The sequence below is a fragment of the Rattus norvegicus genome, chromosome 7 (genome assembly GCF_036323735.1).
Source record: "Rattus norvegicus strain BN/NHsdMcwi chromosome 7, GRCr8, whole genome shotgun sequence".
Classification (NCBI taxonomy): domain Eukaryota; kingdom Metazoa; phylum Chordata; class Mammalia; order Rodentia; family Muridae; genus Rattus; species Rattus norvegicus.
This window is the reverse complement of record NC_086025.1, coordinates 23,932,447-23,948,617: the sequence shown is the minus strand read 5'-3', so window position 1 is coordinate 23,948,617 and position 16,171 is coordinate 23,932,447. Positions and strand designations below refer to the sequence as shown.

Sequence of the window (16,171 nt, the reverse complement as noted above, 5' to 3'; positions counted from 1 at the left end):
GAAAAGAACATCCACCACATTTCGATGACAATCATCTTAGGGGCTTCATCTTCGTCCATACATGTGGCTATTTCTTCTGCCACTGAAAGAAGTACCTTGGTTCCCAATATGGCTACCCAAATGTGAGCTGAACAAGGGTGACATCAATGAACATGCCAAACTGGACGTGGAAGGATCCCCTGGGGGTTTAAACCTGCACAAAGCTATAGGCAACTAAAGAAAGGTAAGAGAGGAAGATGTGTGCTTCCCTAGGGAACAGCTCACCAATTGGTTAAGCAGGGCGAAATGGTCAGCTCTGAAAACATACACACAGGTAACATTATACTAACTCGATAGCTTGTATTTAGAAATATATATATACATATATATATACACATATATATGCAAATACATATACACATTTGATAACAATTAGTGAAAAAATAAGCCATGAATTTAAAGGATACAGGAAAGGCTATGTGGGAGAGTTTGGAGGGAGGAAAGGAATGGGGAAATGTATTTTAAAAACATCTCATTTTTTAAAGGGAACTGTTTCTTGAGCTTTATATCCACTTGATCCAGATTTTCTTCTTTATATCGTAGATTGATAGCTTCTCCTCCTCTTCAAAATTCATCTTTTACATCATATGATAAGGAAAGAATATGTGAGGGGAATGGAGGAAAGGTAAAATAGGTAGATTAGTCTTCATTTATTTTCTCTAACAATTCACCACTTCATTTCCCCACAGTAATGCTCCTTGAAAGGACTGGTTAGGTTCTCCATTACTTTTCTCCTTCCTCCTACAACTGGCCAGAATTCTGTTACTGCCTTCCCACCAAGCTGTTAGGATGCTCTCGATACATCTTGAAGGTCCAGCCTTCATCATAATCAGCTTCATCACAAGCATCTCATGACTCCACTATTACCACTGTATCTGAAAGTAGCATGGGTTTCCAAGACTCTACACTCTTCCCTTTTGCTTCACAATGGCTCCTTCTCAGGGTTCTGAAAATCTGGAGTCTCCTGATGCTCAAGCCTTGAAACTCTTTGCTCCTCTCTTGACCCTCCCTCCCTTGATGGGCTTCCCTGAAGCTATGGAATTAAATAACATTGAACTCCAGGTGACTTTCAATTCATCCTTCAGCCTACATTTCTCCTGGTACATCCATTTGCCTGTGTGATCTCTCCTGCTTGGATATACAATGGGTTTCTAAAGCTTCACCTGAGTGATAACACGTCCTCCCTTCAGCCATACACATACTCACAAAACTATTTTCTAAATTTCAGTTAATGAGAATTCCACCCCTTTGTTGAAAAAACTCAAGAACCCCATTTTCCCTTGAGTCCACAAGTGTGTATCATCAAATGCACTCAGTTGCATCTCCAATATGAAACTATCATCTCACAGTGTGTAATCCTGGTCTACTCTGTTACTGCTGCTAGTCTTAGTCATGCATGGTCTAAGCATCTGCTGCCTATAGCTGAAACTATTGCATCATATGCCAATGGCATCCCACTTACCTTCTTGCCCTCTTTGTCTGTCCTCGACTTAGGACCCCCAAGTCATGCTGTACAAACCTGTCAGATGGCATCATGGCTGCATCTTCTGAGGTCTGCATACATCACTTACCTGAAACTGAGAGATGAGGTCTCATAATAATGCCCAAGATCCTAATGATTCTAAATGCATCTCCCAAGGACTCTTTAATATGCATTGCTCCCTTTTATCCATGCCACTTCCCTGTATCCTGCCTCAGATGCCTCATCTTTAACCTTCCATGTGCCTTACCTTTAACCTTCCGTGACTTTCCCATTTATAGCCCATTGGTTTACTGCGTTTTAACCTTACCAGGACCTCCTCTGACCCCTTGTAACCAGCCAGGACTTTCTCCCCTACTTTCTTGCTTCATATTTTCCTCCCTACCAATTATCACTGTCTAATGTATTTCTTTAGAGCAAAGTTCTGATTTATAATATATGCTGCTTATTTCTTCCAATCTGGGAGAAAGACTTTTCCTCTAAACTGTTTGACCCTCCGATGCAGAACACATTTGATCCATAAGAAGCATCCAGGCAATGTGTTGAGTAAACAAGAAATATCATTTCATTCTTTCAACATTTATCGGCATGTTCTCCACATACTGAACAGAAGAAGAAAGCAAGAGGTATAGAGAGGGCAAATAGCTTGTCCAGGGTCACATGGAATGTCTCTACTTTTCCTTTGATCTGACCTATTGACACAGAAGCGCCAGGTGGTATTTCATGGAGACAGACATCTCCATTATGAATCTGTGAAATCGAGGTTTAATTCTCACCTCCCAGCTCATCTCTAGTCCACTGCAAGTGGCTTCCATAGTGTGATGTGATAAGCATTAGTGGGAGAAGGTGCACCTAATCCCTGATAGATTTGAGACCCCAGGGAGGGGGGAGGCCTAGTGGTAGGGGAGCATCCCCTTAGAGACAGAGGGGAGGAGGAATGGGATGAGGAACTATGAGAGGGTGGACCAGGATGGGGAGCAATTGCTGTATTGTAAACAAACCAACTAATAAATAAACAAATAAGAAAAAAGAGTCACTTAGCTTAGGAGTCAGTCTTGCTGATAGAAGCTCTGCTATAAATCCATGAGAAAGAGAAAACGGAAAAGTGCAGGAGGAATGAGTCCTGATAGATTATACCAATGCATGAGCACATTCGTGGAAATCCACATATGCGGTGAATAAAAACTAAAAGCACCAAACAGTGAGTGAACATAAACTGAGACAGGGCAGTGGGCACCGGCATGGAAGAGACAGAGAGTTTCCTGAGAATGGTAGCCGGGACGGATTGTGGAGGTAGAAGATACTTTGGCCTAACTTTAAGAGGAATCTCTATTTTTCCTGCCTAGAATATGTGGAGGAATAAAGAGGGAGCAGAAAGAGGGAATGGCTAACCAATAACTGGTCCAGCTTGAGTCCCATGCCATGAGAGAAAAACCCACCCCTGACACTATCAATAATATTCTGCTGTACTTGCAGACAGGAGCCCAGCATAACTGTCATCTGCGAGGCCTCACCCAGCAACTGATGGAAACAGATGCAGAGACCCACAGCCAAACATTAGGTGGAGCTCATGGAATCTTGTGGAAGAGGGGAAGGGAGGACTGGAGGTGCCAGAGAGGTTAAGGCTGATACAAAAAAAAAAAAAACCCTACAGAGTCAACCAACCTGGGCACATAGGGGCTCACAGAGACTGAGCCACCAATCAGAGAGCATGCATGGGACAGACCTAGGCCCTCTGCACAGATGTAACAGATGTGCAGCTTAGTCCTCAAGTGGGACCTCTAACAGCAGGAGCAGGGGCTGTCTCTGACTCTGTTGCCTGCCTTTGGATCCTTTTCTCCTAACTGAACTGCTTTGTCTAGCCTCAACAGAAGATGTCACCAGCTGTGCTAAAACTTGATATATCAAGAGGGGTTCATATACATGGGAGGTCTCCCTTTCTTTGAGAAGAAAGGGAGAGGACATAGAAGGAGCAGGAAGTTGGAAGGACTGGGAGGAAAAGAGGGTGGGGAAGCTCCATTTGGAATGTAAACTAATTAGTTAGTTAATTAATGACAAAAAGAGTGATCTGGATCCACATGGGAGCAGAAAAGCAGAATTGGTGTTAAAGTGAGACTGAGAGGAATGTGGACCCTAGAGCAGGAACTTGACATCGTAAATGACAGCTGAGGACTTCGGCCTTGATGCTCTAAGACATTAGATGGGACTTTAGTATCATGTTTTCTATTAGTTTCTAAAGTTAACATATAAATGATAGGATTCACCATAGCATCTCTCTCTGTATGTATATATGGATACGTATGTGTGTATATGTATGTGTGTATATGTATGTGTGTATATGTATGTATACACACACACACACACACACACAGAGGGAAATACTTGCACACGTATGCACGCTGGGGCTAGAGGTTGACCTTAGGAGAGTCTTCTTAGGTGGCTCATCTTATTTTAGTCTCTCCCTAAAGCTTACCAATTCAGCTGGACTGGACGACCAACAAGGTGCGTTGATTCACCCACCCCTGCTCCCCCTCTACCCCAGCACTGAGGCTACAGGTACACACTGATGTAGCTTGCTCACATGTGGATGCTGGGGATCTGAACATAGGATCTCATAACTGTGTGGCATTTTCATATCTGCTTTGTTATTGCTCTTTCTTCCTCATTTGTCTTTTTTTATCTTAGTGCCTCTTTCTGCTGCACAAATAAACGAGCACGAATACCCAGGATCTTCATGTAAAAGAAGATGTGGTCTTTCTGTAGTCTAGCTTATTATTAACAGAATAATTTCTAGCTCCATCTATTTTCCAGCAAACTTCATTACTTCTCTTTCGTTCCTAGATGGACAGACTTCTATTCTGCACCCCATCTTCTTTATCTGTTCCTCTGTTGATGAATGTCTAAGCTGCTCTCATGTCTTAGCTATCATGAATAGCTCAGCAAAACCACAGATGTACAGGCATCGCTGTGTTAGGATTGAGAGTCTTTGTGGATAAACTCTGGAGTGCTACAACTGGGTCAGATGGTAGTTCTAGTTTTAGTCTTTGAGAAGCCCTTTTACTAATGTACACAGCAGCCAATTTGCACCCCCACTAGTTGTCAATAAGAGTTCCTCTTTGCTTGTGTTCTAACCAGCATTTATTGTTATTTGGGGGGGGTTGTTTTGTTTTCTTTTTACTTTTTTGTGATGGCAACAGCTTGGGAAATTTTAATCAAAATTTCTTTGTTTACACAAGGTCTTTGGGGATTCCACATGAAAAGGGAAGTCTTAAAAATTATTTTACAAATTTCTTGAGGGATTCATGCACTCAACCTTGAACATATTTACTCTCCCTTCAATTTCTCCCATTTCTAACTTTCCATCCATTACCACACAACATTGAGATTAGTCTTTCCATTTTATTTAAACCTATATTTTTACCCTATAGGTTTCACATATATATAACAAGTTTCCGATTTTTTGTTTTTATGGAATTTCTGTGTGTTCAGACATGTGGGCTTCATTATTAACTGGAAAATTGTTGCTTTTTTAAACAATTCTTTATATATTCTATATGTTACCTGCTTATCTGAAGTACAGCTGCCAGAAATTTTATTCCTACTTTTTGACTTCTCGCTCTAATGACATTTCCCCTTTTGCTGTGCAGAAGCTTTTAAACATCTTGTAATCCAATTTGTCAATTAGTGGAGATATTTCCAGTGTCGGCAAAAGAAGTCCTGATGTTTTAAAATATAAGAGCGGCACCAAAGAAACCTTCGAGGTTAGCACTCAGAAGCCAAAGCTCCTGTCTACCTCAGCCTATACCTGGGAGGAGACAAGGGCATAGAGGAGATGACATGGCTTACCCAAGATGTCAGTCAACCCATGACAAAAGCAAGACTACAGCTGCCCACTCCTCATCGAGCACGTTCTCTGCCATGTCGTCTTTAGAATAGAACAACCATCCATGACTAATTTAATGGGATGTAAACCAAAAAAGAAATGTTTAAACATCTGTTAGTCTATCTCCTTACATGTAAACAAACCCTGAGCATGCAATGCACACTTACTGTTGCCAAGTTTAACAGAAGCTGAGTTCATCTATGGCAGTAAAGTTCCATACTCTAACGAGAAAGGAAAAAGGAGGGCTGTCAACACAGATGTCATTGATGAGAGCCTGAAGTCAAGGTGGTACCTCCCTTTCTTTCATGTGTGACCCACTTTGCCTTGAACTCTGTCATCCTTTAGCCACCCTCAGTCCAAAGCTTTTCATCCCAGGCCTTTTCCACACCGAGTTGGAGTCTTCTTGCCTGGGTTCTCCTCTGCGAACAGCAAAGCCTTTTCTCAAGACATGAGAATTGATTAGAGCTGGATTGGAATCAAATTTGTTTTTTACAATTCACATCTTGAAATGGAATTTAAACTTCTGCCTGGTGTGTTGAGAGAAGCCAAAAAAATAAATTGACATTGACTTTTTTGTCCTTCCATATGGCCTAGGAACCACAGGGGATTTTCCCAGAATGAGAGGTGATGAGGAGTTTGGTCTTATGGGCCTGGAGACTGGATGGTGATCAATCTAGGATATAAGATATGTCTCCCCAGAATCCCTTTCCTGGAAACAGGATTACTTCACTGTTCTAAACTTGGATGTGCTTTTGTTTTTACATCTATAACATAAGGCTAGGGACACAGATGGTGGATTCGATGCAGCATGACCTTTGAGACATGTCATCTGAAAGCTCTGCAATCGCCAGAGTCAAGTGTCACTAGACAGTCTCAAAGTGAGCTTTGCAGCATTTTGGTCATTCCGGGGAGAATAGCATGCCTTCCAGGGTACATACAACTTCATGCTACATGTTTTACTTGAAGATCACAATGTCTATTAGGTAATAAAAGCTCAAGAAGGTTGTATAAGATGGTTTAATAGCTACCACCAAATATGTGTGATAAAGAATACTTTCTCCCACCTCTAAGAAATCCCTAACCTAGCTATTCATCTGCAAGACAGTCTGAGTCAAACACAAGAGTGATCACCTGTGAGAACTGAGTAATTCATTATCGGCAAGCAAAAGAACATGACTCAGGAGTTCGTAAAAAACAGTCTCTAGAGAAAAGAAGATAGTGTGATTCAGATACATGTAGGGAAGGCTATACATAAGGTTAGCTATAGAAAAAGTTAAATAAGATGCATGCTTTGACCGTAAGAAATTATGCCAGAATATCTCACTGATAGCTCGTTGAATAATGCTAGCTTAAAAAGTCCAGCATCTCTAAAGGTAAATTCCTATAATAAACAGGCATTTATCAATGTGTATAATATGTATACACATGTACACATAAATTACACATTTGTATAAGTAATTTTGTAATATCAGAAAGGATTCATGGCCAAAACACTGCAGTCATGTAAATTCCTTATAACTTTGCATTCTCATCTGTAAAACTTTGAGTGAAATCCTATATTGTATATCATTGTTCAAACAATCTCATTTCTTTAACCATTCTGATTTCTGGGGGTTATTTACATTTCAAATGTTATCCCCTTTCCTGGTTTCCTGTCTATCAACCTCCTATCCTATACCCTTTCCCCCTTCTTCTAAGAGGGTGCTACCACCCACCCATTCCTGCCCCCCAACCCTGACATTCCCTTACACTGGGGGTCCAGCCTTGGCAGGACCAAGGACTTCTCCTCCCATTGGGGCCCAACAAGGCTATTCTCTGCTACATATGCAGCTGGAGCCAGGGGTCTGTCCATGTGTACTCTTTGGATGGTGGTTTAGTCCCTGGGAGCTCTGGCTAGTTAGTATTGTTGTTCTTATGGGGTTGCAAACACCATCAGCTCCCTCAGTCCTTTCTCTAACTCCTCTGATAAGGACCCCATTCTCAGATCAATGGTTGGTTGCTAGCACCCACCTTTGTATTTGTCATGCTCTGGCAGAGCCTCTCAGGAGGCAGCTATATCAGGCTCCTGTCAGCATGCACTTCTTGACATCAGCAATATTGTCTGGGTTTGGATTATATGGGCTGGATCCCTAGATGGGGCAGGCTTTCTGAATGGCCATTCCTTTAGTCTCTGCTCCAAACTTTGTCTCCCTATCTCCTTCTATGAATACTTTTGTTCCCCCTTTTAAGAAGGACTGAAGCATCTGCACTTTGGTCATTCTTCTTCTTGAACTTCATGTGATCCATGATTATATCTTGGGTAATTTGAGCTTTTGGGCTAATATCCACTTATCAGTGAGTACATGCCATGTGTGGTTTTTTGTGTGTGTGTGTGTGATTGGGTTACCTCATTCAGGATGATATTTTCTAGTTCCACCCATTCGCCTATGAATTTCATGAAGTCATTGTTTTTAATAGCTGAGTAGTGCTCCATTGTGTAGACATACCACATTTTCTGTATCCATTTCTCTGTTGTAGTACATCTGGAAAGAACCATTCTGATTTTTAAAAATCTAGTTCATGGACCATGAAGCAAGAACCAAGGAATACTATATACAGTAGATATATGGTGCCTCCCCATAGTACCCAGGCTACCTCTTCTTATATCTCTAAGCTGGTAATGGTTCACAGTTGGCCCTTGGAACATTCCTTGTCAGAGGAAAATGCCTTGCCCAGATCCCCTTCCTCTAGTCGCCCACATCTACAGAATTGTCAGTACAAATTCCATCACCTCGTTAAGATTCTAAATGTTATTAAAGAATGACCAACTTGAGATCAGTTGACTCACTTGTTGGAAAGTCACCACAGCTCACCTTTGACCTCTGTAGCTGTTGGTCTCCACATCCTCCCAAATGCCTCCTTCCCCCAGTAAGCATGTGTATTCAAAACTTTACCTCATAGGCTGGGAACACATCTTTATGATTCTGAGTAACCTGAGAGTTGCACTATTAAGAAGTGGCAGAACTTGCACTTGCCAGAGGCTGTACATTGACGATGAATTCATGTAGTCCGTTCTCCAGTCAGCCATTACTAGAATTTAAATCTCTGGCAGATATATCTGGTGGTACTAGACTGTGAGTGGTAGCATGGAGTGGGCACAAATTTACAGTCATTCATTTTTGTGTCCCTAAAAAAGAGGAAAGCAAATTCCTTTCATTAAGAATGTCCCTCAAGCTGCAGGAGCCCTGCGGTCCAGACTGCACCTGGATCTGAATGGACCCAGTCAAACAGCTCCCTGCACCCAAATCCCATGGGAGGGAGAGCCAGACCTTCAGAGGGGCAGACATGCCTGGGAAACCAGAGAAAACTACTTTCTGCCCACATTTCTGACTCAAGAGGAAAACACCTAGTGCCATCAGGGGCCCCTGCGCACAGGGACCCAGGAGAAGGAGGGGTAGGCCCTTCTGGTTACTGCCCTCACAGAGAGCTGAAACCTAGCCTGAGGAGCAACTTGAGGCCCAAGACCAGAGGTAAGGCCAACTTTTCTGCTCCAAGTGACCTTCCTGGTGGACTCAGGACACACAAAGGCAAAATTCCTCTGGGATTGGACACTTCCGGTTACTAGCTGATGCCCAAACCTCGCTGATCCCAGCCAACAGCACCCTGCTCCCAAACCCCATGGGAGAGAGAGCTGATCGTCCATATATGTGGGCAATCCTGAGACTGCAGGGTAGGAGGAACCGTGACTTCTGCCCACCTTTGCCCACATCCCAGGTCCAAGTGGAAACTGAATAGGCCCTGTGGACACAGGAAGATAGAGTCAGTCAAGCTGCAGGAGCCCTGGGGTCCAGACTGTGCCTGGATCTGAACGGATCCAGTCAAACAGCTCCCTCCACCCAAATCCTGTGGGAGGAAGAGCTAGACTTTCAGACGGGCAGACATGCCTGGAAAAGCAGAGGAGACTACTCTCTGCCCACATTTCCGACTCTAGAGGAAAATGCCTAGCACCATCTGGGCCTCCTGCGCACAGGGACCCAGGAGAAATAGGGGCAGGCCCTTCTGGTTCCTGCCCACAGGGACAGCTGAAAGCCAGTGGACAGGAACAACTACATGCCTGAAAGCAGAACACTCTGTTCCCATAACTGGCTGAAAGAAAAGAGGAAAATGGGTCTACAGCACTCCTGACACACAGGCCTATAGGACGGTCAAGCCACCATCAGAAATAGCAAAACAAGGTAACACCAGAGACAACCAGATGGCAAGAGGAAAGTGCAGGAACCAAAGTAACAGGAACCAAGACTACATGGCATCATAAAAGCCCAATTCTCTCACCAAAGCAAACGCTGAATATCCAAACAAACCAGAAAAGCAAGATCTAGATTTAAAAATCACATTTGATCATGATGATGGAGGACTTTGAGAAAGACATAAAGAACTCCCTTAGAGAAATGCAGGAAAACATAAGTAAAAAAGTAGAAACCCTTAGAGAGGAAACACAAAAATCCCTGAAAGAATTATAGGAAAACACAATCAAACAGGTGATGGAATTGAAAATGGAAATAGAAACAATAAAGAAATCACAAAGGGAGACAACCCTGGATATAGAAAAACAAAGGAAGAGACAAGGAGCCATAGATACAAGCATCACCAACAGAATACAGAGATAGAAGAGAGATTCTTAGGAGCAGAAGATTCCATAGAAATCATCGACACAATGGTCAAAGATAATGTAAAACAGAAAAAGCTACTGGCCCAAAACATACAGGAAATCCAGGACACAATGAGAAGATCAAACCTAAGGATAATAGGTAGAGAAGGAAGTGAAGACTCCTAGCTCAAAGGACCAGTAAATATCTTCAAAAAATCATAGAAGAAAACTTCCCTAACCTAAAGAAAGAGATGCCCATAACCATACAAGAAGACTACAGAACTCCAAATAGATTGGACCAGAAAAGAAAATCCTCCTGTCACATAATAGTCAAAACACCAAGTGCACAAAACAAAGAAAGAATATTAAAAGCAGTAAGGGAAAAAGGTCAAGTAACATATAAAGACAGACCTATCAGAATCACACCAGACTTTTCACCAGAGACTATGAAAGCCAGAAGATCCTAGACAGATGTCATACAGACCCTAAGAGAACACAAATGTCAGCCCAGGTTACTGAATCCAGCAAAACTCTCAATTAACATAGATGGAGAAACCAAGATATTCCATGACAAAACCAAATTTACGCAATATCTTTCTACAAATCCAGGCCTACACAGGATAAGAAATGGTAAAGCCCAACACAAGGAGGCAAGCTACACCATAGAAAAAGCAGGAAACTAATCATTTTGCAACAAAACAAAGAGAAGACAAGAACACAAACATGATCTCACCTCCAAATATGAAAATAGCAGGAAGCAACAATCACTATTCCTTAATATCTCTCAATATCAATGGACTCAATTTCCCCAATAAAAAGACACAGATTAACAAACTGGATACGTAATGAGGACCCAGCATTTTGCTACCTACAGGAAACACACCTCAGAGACAAGGACAGACACTGCCTCAGAGTAAAAGGCTGGAGAACAACTTTACCAGCAAATGGTCTAAAGAATCAAGCTGGAGAGGCCATTCTAATATCAAATAAATTTGATTTTCAACCAAAAGTCATCAAAAAAGATAAGGAAGGACACTTCATATTCATCAAAGGAAAAATCCACCAAGATGAACTCTCAATCTTAAATAGCTATGCTCCAAATGCAAGGGCACCTATATTCATAAAAGAAACCTTACTAAAGCTCAAAGCACACATTGCACCTCACACAATAATAGTAAGAGATTTCAAGACTCCACTCTCATCAATGGACAGATCATGGAAACAGAAATTAAACAGAGACATAGACAGACTAACAGAAGTTATGAACCAAATGAACTTAACAGATATTTATAGAACACTCTATCTTAAAACAAAAGGATATACCTACTTCTCACCACCTCATGGTACTTTCTCCAAAATCGACCATATAATCGGGCACAAAACAGGCCTCAACAGTACAGAAAGATAGAAATAATCCCATGCGTCCTATCAGACCAACACAGGCTAAAACTGGTCTTCAATAACAATAGGGAAAGAACATCCACATATACGTGGAAGTTGAACAATGCTCTACCCGATGATAACATGGTCAAGGAATAAATAAAGAAAGAAATTAGAGACTTCTTAGAATTTAATGAAAATGAAGGTACAACATACCCAAACTTATGGGACACAATGAAAGCAGTGCTAAGAGGAAAACTCATAGCTCTAAGTGCCTGCAGAAAGAAACAGGAGAGAGCATATATAAGCAGCTTGACAGCACACCTAAAATCTCTAGAACAAAAAGAAGCAAATACACGCAGGAGGAATAGAAGGCAGGAAATAATCAAACTCAGAGCTGAAATCAACCAAATAGAAACAAAAAGACTGTACAAAGAATCAACAGAACCAAAAACTGGTTCTTTGAGAAAATCAACAAGATAGATAAACCTTTAGCCAGACTAATGAGAGGATACAGAGAGTGTGTCCAAATGAACAAAATCAGAAATAAAAAGGGAGACATAACAACAGAATCAGAGGAAATTCAAAAAAATCATCAGATCCTACTACAAAAGCCTATATTCAACAAAACTTGAAAACCTGGAGGAAATGGACAATTTCCTAGACAGATACCAGGTACCAAAGTTAAATCAGAAACAGATAAACCATTTAAAAAATCCCATAACTCCTAAAGAAATAGAAGCAGTCATTAAAAATCTCCCAACCAAAGAGAGCCAAGATCCAGATGGGTTCAGTGCAGAATTCTATCAGACCTTCGTAGAAGACCTCATAACAATACTATCCAAACTATCCCACAAAATTGAAACAAAGTGCTACTGAATTCCTTCTATGAAGCCACAATTACTCTTATACCTAAACCACACAAAGACCCAACAAAGAAAGAGAACTTCAGACCAATTTCCCTTATGAATATCGATCAAAAAATACTCAATAAAATTCTTGCAAACCAAATCCAAGAACACATCAAAACAATCATCCATCGTGATCAAGTAGCCTTCATCCCAGGTATGCAGGGATGGTTTAATATACAGAAAACCTTAAATGAAATCCACTATATAAACAAACTGAAAGATAAAAACCACATGTTCATTTCATTAGATGCTGAGAAAGCATTTGACAAAATTCAACACCCCTTCATGATAAAAGTCCTGGAAAGAATAGGAATTCAAGGCCCATACCTAAACATAGTAAAAGCCATATACAGCAAACTAGTAGCTAACATTAAACTAAATGGAGAGTAACTTGAAGCAATCCCACTAAAATCAGGGACTAGACAAGGCTGCCCACTCTCTCCCTACTTAATCAATTTAGTTCTTAAAGTCTTAGCCAGAGCAATGAGACAACAAAAGGAGATCAAAGGGATACAGATTGGAAAGGAAGAAGTCAAAATATCACTATTTGCAGATGATATGATAATATATTTAAGTGATCCCAAAAGGTCCACCAGAGAACTACTAAACCTGATAAACACCTTCGGCAAAGTGGCTGAGTATAAAATTAACTCAAATAAATCAGTAGCCTTCCTCTACACAAAAGAGAAACAAGCTGAGAAAGAAATTAGGGAAATGACATCCTTCATAATAGTCCCAAATAATATAAAATACTTAACTGTGACTTTAACCAACAAGTGAAAGATCTGTATGATAAGGACTTCAAGCCTCTGAGGAAAGAAATTGAAGATCTTAGAAGATGGAAAGATCTCCCATGCTCATGGATTGGCAGGATTAATATAGTAAAAATGGCCATCTTACCAAAAGCGATCTACAGATTCAATGCAATCCCCATCAAAATTCCAATCCAATTCTTCAAAGAGTTAGACAGAACAATTTGCAAATTCATTTGGAATAACAAAAAACCCAGGGTAGCTAAAACTATCCTCAACAATAAAAGGACTTCAGGGGGAATCACTATCCCTGAACTCAAGCAGTATTACAGAGCAATAGTGATAAAAACTGCATGGTATTGGTACAGAGACAGACAGATAGACCAGTGGAATAGAATTGAAGACCCAGAAATGAACCCACACACCTATGGTCACTTGATTTTTGACAAAGGAGCCAAAACCATCCAATGGAAAAAAGCATTTTCAGCAAATGGTGCTGTTTCAACTGGAGGTCAGCATGTAGAAGAATGCAGATCGATCCATGCTTATCACTGTACAAAGCTTAAGTCCAAGTGGATCAAGGACCTCCACATCAAACCAGATACATTCAAACTAATAGAAGAAAAAGTGGAGAAGTGGGGTTGGGGATTTAGCTCAGTTGTAGAGCGCTTGTCTAGCTTGTCTAGCCCCTTTTTTTCGGTCCCCAGCTCCGAAAAAAAAGAAAAAAAAGTGGAGAAGCATCTCAAACACATGGGCACTGGAGAAAATTTCCTGAACAAAACACCAATGGCCTATGCTCTAAGATCAAGAAAGGACAAATGGGATCTCATAAAACTGCAAAGCTTCTGTAAGGCAAAGGACACTGTGGTTAGGACAAAACGGCAACCAACAGATTGGGAAAAGATCTTTACCAATCCTACAACAAATAGAGGCCTTATATCCAAAATATACAAAGAACTCAAGAAGTTAGACCGCAGGGAGACAAATGACCTTTAAAAATGGGGTTCACAGCTAAACAAAGAATTCACAGATGAGGAATGCCAAATGGCTGAGAAACACCTAAAGAAGTGTTCAACATCTTTAGTCATACGAGAAATGCAAATCAAAACAACCCTGAGATTTCACCTCACACTAGTGAGAATGGCTAAGATCAAAAACTCAGGTGACAGCAAATGCTGGTGTGGATGTGGAGAAAGAGGAACACTCCTCCATTGCTGGTGGGACTGCAAACTGGTACAACCATTCTGGAAATCAGTCTGGAGGTTCCTCAGAAAATTGGACATTGAACTACCCGAGGACCCAGCTATACCACTCCTGGGAATATACCCAAAAGATGCCCCAACATATAACAAAGACACATGTTCCACTATGTTCATAGCAGCCTTATTTATAATAGCCAGAAGCTGGAAAGAACCCAGATGCCCTTCAACAGAGCAATGGATACAGAAAATGTGGTACATCTACACAATGGAATATTACTCAGCTATCAAAAACAATGACTTTATGAAATTCATAGGCAAATGGATGGAACTGGAAAATATCATCCTGAGTGAGGTAACCAAATCACAGAAAAACACACATGGTATGCATTCATTGATAAGTGACTATTAGCCCAAATGCTTGAACTACCCTAGGTGCACAGAACACAAAATGTGAATGCTTCACTCCTTCTTTAAAAGGGGAACAAGAAAATCCTTGGCAGGGAATTGGGAGGCAAAGTTTAGAACAGAGGCAGAAGGAACACCCATTCAGAGCCTGCCCCACTTGTGGCCCATACAGCCACCCAATTAGAAAAGATGGATGAAGCAAAGAAGTGCAGGCTGACAGGAACCAGATGTAGATCTCTCCTGAGAGACACAGCCAGAATACAGCAAATACATAGGCGAATGCCAGCAGCAATCTACTGAACTGAGATCGGGACCCCCGTTGAAGGAATCAGAGAAAGGTCTGGAAGAGCTTGAAGGGGCCCGAGACATCATATGAACAACAATGCCAACCAACCAGAGCTTCCAGGGACTAAGCCACTACCCAAAGACTATACGTGGACTGACCCTGGACTCTGACCTCATAGGTAGCAATGAATATCCTAGTAAGAGCACCAGTGGAAGGGGTCCTGCCAAGACTGAACCCCCAGTGAACGTGATTGTTGGGGGAAGGATGGTAATGGGGGGAGGATGGGGAGGGGAAGCCCATGTAGAAGGGGAAGGAGAGGGGTTAGGAGAATGTTGGCCCGGAAACTGGGAAGGGGAATAACAATTGAAATGTAAATAGGAAATACTCAAGTTAAGATAAAAAATGGTTAAAAAAAGAATCATGTTCAGAAGGATTAAATGTATGCAAGAATCACTCTGTCATCTGAGAGCTTCCGTTATAAGAGCTGTAATTCCACCAATTGGGGAATAGATCTGGTCTCCTAAAATCACTGCCAGAAGCTCCCCTGTACACCTTGCCAGCTAGGCAGTCCCCTCCTGGCTCACTCTAGCCTGAGAAACTGAAGCAGCAGCAGAAAGAAGGACCAGCAGCTGAGGCAGCAGCAGAAGCAGTCCCCTCTCCCTGCCTGAGTTCTCTCTCTACCTCGTCCTAACCATGCACCTAGCCAGGTGAGAGATCACTGTGAAGAGCGCCCAGGCAACAGAGCCCTAAAGAAAATGACTAAAGTCCCAGACCTATACTGATGAGCACCATGGGGCCGGGAGAAGAGGTTCACAAGTTTGTGGCCAGCCTAGATTATATTATGGATTCTGGGTCATAGGCTACATTGTGAAATTCTGTCTCAAGAAACAACATAAAACAAAATTAATTTAAATAAAAAATAAAGAAAGATTCATTCCATGTTTGGGAATAGATGAATGGGTTTTCGTGTAACAGTGCATAGCATTTTAATAGCAATGGTTTCTAATTCCTCTTCACAAATAACTTTTTTAAGAACTTATTTTTCAATGGATATTTTTTAATGTTGGGGAAATCATACACTATTACTGAAAAGGTAATAGAAAGGCTTCCTCTTCCTAAGTCTCCAACTACGTGAGGACAGATTTTCCTTTAGAGGTGTCAACCCAAACTTGGATCATTGCCCACTGAAGGCAAACCTTGAGAATC

The 16,171-nt window shown here is 41.4% G+C and overlaps 1 long non-coding RNA gene across 1 annotated transcript; it reads right to left on the bottom strand.

The window, feature by feature from the left end:
- Positions 1-432: 432 nt before the first annotated feature.
- On the bottom strand, positions 433-10,009 carry LOC120093845 (uncharacterized). Its single transcript, XR_005487599.2, has 6 exons — positions 9,139-10,009; positions 7,789-8,568; positions 6,534-6,603; positions 5,570-5,929; positions 5,081-5,324; positions 433-1,616 (listed from the first exon to the last, which is right to left on the bottom strand). It is a non-coding gene; the product is annotated as an uncharacterized LOC120093845 (long non-coding RNA).
- Between the last annotated feature and the right edge of the window lie 6,162 nt (positions 10,010-16,171).